The 2,500-nt window shown below is 32.6% G+C and overlaps 1 protein-coding gene across 4 annotated transcripts in view; it reads left to right on the top strand.

The window, feature by feature from the left end:
• LOC122633364 overlaps window positions 1–2,500 on the top strand; it is a 37,957-nt gene that overhangs the window by 1,668 nt on the left and 33,789 nt on the right. For 3 of the 4 annotated variants that reach the window (XM_043821164.1, XM_043821165.1, XM_043821167.1), the window contains exon 2: window positions 2,161–2,500. This exon is cut by the window's right edge and continues 567 nt beyond it. The exons of the other annotated variant lie outside the window; for it this stretch is intronic. The gene's annotated coding sequence lies outside the window, so the exon portion shown is untranslated. The remainder of the gene's footprint in view (window positions 1–2,160) is intronic. 4 annotated transcript variants of the gene reach the window in all.

The raw sequence follows: 2,500 nt of genomic DNA on the forward strand, positions 1-2,500 counted from the left end.
CTTTCTCTTTCTCACACAATTTTCGCTCACGCGAGATAGGATATTTAATAATGTATTATCAATCGCAAGATGCTACCGTAATTGTACTTGTTCGTAATTGTGTATTACGTAAGTGTGTTTGCAATTGTAGTCATGCGGTGAGCACGATGTTTAAAAACAATCATAAATATACATATGTGTGTGTGTGTGTGTATCTCTATTTATATATATATATATATATATATATACATATACACAAAGAGATGGATATAGAAAGTTGATATATTTCAATTGTCAATATTCAAAAACTACATTCTATGTCAGCCATCTTTGAACATACATAATTTAATTTACCATATTTTTGCCATATTTATTTGAATTCTTCATTGCTTCTTTTTTCTTTAAATAACAATTAAAAAAAAAAAAAAAACTGCGTCGTACGATATATTATTTTAGATAACGATCGTCTAGAACAATATTGCCATATATCAATTTATTAATTCATGTTTTTGCAATGCCAACGACATGATAATATTTTCACGTCGCATTCATATTAAATTATTATTTAGTAATATGCCAAAGGAGAGAAAGAGAGAGATAGAGGGGGAGGAGAGAGAGAGAGAGAGAGAGAGAGAGAGAGAGAGAGAGAGAGAGAGAATAAAAAATTCTATTCGAAAGTGATATATAATTTAGAATGATTTATCTCCAATTATCTTTATCTCTCTACATGTCACCCTGTCCTATATTCTTTTTTTCTCTTTACTAATGAAGATCGACGTTAATCCTTTTATTTGTATACTTGCATTTTCAAGAATATATTTGTTTCTTTATTATTAGACAATAAAGAGAGAGAGAGAGAGAGAGATAAATAGAGAGAAAGAAAGAAAGAAAGAGAGAGAGAGAGAAACAAAGAGAGAGACAGAGACAGAACAGAGATAAATAGAGATAGAGATAGTGAGGTTTTAGATTGTGAAATAGTTTCGGTAGATTAATATTGCGAACAATGTATGTATATACGATCAATCTCTTTCTCTCTCTTTCTCTCTCTCTCTCTCTCTCTCTTTCTCGTTAGAGATTAACTTGCAAATAAGATCGGACGGATGCCGTATTTTCACCTAGAAGGTCGTAGGAAGTTTTTAATGAAATCTAACAGAAGTAATACGATAAGAGGAAGAAACTCGCAAACAAGACGATTAAATCCTCGTTAATGTTTAGCTAGCTAGCAACTAAGAGACCAACTTCTTCGACTCTCTAAGTCGATAACATTTGATAAATACGTATGTAACATAGATAATATAGAAAGTTCGAATAACACACGTCGCATTAGTTTTTTTTATCGTATAATAAATAATTTACATAGAAATATACATCCGATCGTTCGTTCACTTCTAATCGTATTAGTTTTCATAATCTTTATTTTTTTTGTGCTAAAATACATAGATATAAGTCGAAAGATCAAATAGAAGAAAAAGAAATGACTTTATTTATTTATTTTTCTTTTCTTTCTTTCTTTCTTTTCTTTTTTTTTTTTTTACTCGTCCTGTAAGATTTTCATCTTGAAAGATTTCAAATGCATAAATTTTCCCGCGTTTCTTATATTCGTAATATAGTGCAATATATGCACGAGACACGCCATACTGATTGTACAATATTTTCTAGCGAAAGAAAGAGTAATATCTCAAAGTCAATTATAAAAGAATAATTAGCATTAAAGAGAATGAGATTTTCAAACGGGGAACGCAAGTGCGGATTTATTATACGTGCAAATTAGCACGTTCTTAGTCGCTAAGATCGGCATTAAGTCAGTTAAAAGTCGAGCGAATCAGCTTTCACGCGGGAAATTTCAAAATCGTTTCTCTTCCACTTAAGGTAATCCTTGCTCGTTCTCGTGCCTTCTTATGATCTCTTTGAGTAGTTACATGCAAGATACGAAGATCCCTGTGGTATGGATAACGAGGTGATAAGAGTTGGTCGATGATTTTTTTCTTATATTTTTTTCTTTTTTCTTTGGTCTCTTTTAACTTTCTCGCTTCTTGCATTCAATCTAGCCGAAAAAAAATATTTGCATGACTGAGCAGAACGCATCGTATATATATATATATAAAGATCAAAAAAGAAGAAAAAAATATCTTGCAAAATATTTCGGTATTTTGTCTAACACGTATATTATTTGTTTTACAGGTGAAAATAAGAAACAAAAAGTACTTAGAAAGAGAGAGAGAGAGAGAGACAGAAAGAGAGGGAGAGAGAGAGAGAGAAAGGGAGAGTAGTTAGAAAAGAAAATGGCAGAAAGCGGAAATGACAGGGGCAGTCGTGAAACTCGAGTGTCATAAGAACGTAGATCGCGTGGGATCGAAAGAAAGGGAAGTGGAAGCAATGAAACTTCTACGTGAATCGTCGTTTTATCCACCGCAGCATCCACCTCCCGTTCTTATTACTGGACGACCACCATTCTCCTTGAGTCCTTGTTGCTGCTGTTTCTCTAACCGACTTTCTTTGTCGACCACTTTACGTTGCATAA

The sequence above is a fragment of the Vespula pensylvanica genome, chromosome 12 (genome assembly GCF_014466175.1).
Source record: "Vespula pensylvanica isolate Volc-1 chromosome 12, ASM1446617v1, whole genome shotgun sequence".
In the NCBI taxonomy this organism is placed as follows: Eukaryota; Metazoa; Arthropoda; class Insecta; order Hymenoptera; family Vespidae; genus Vespula; species Vespula pensylvanica.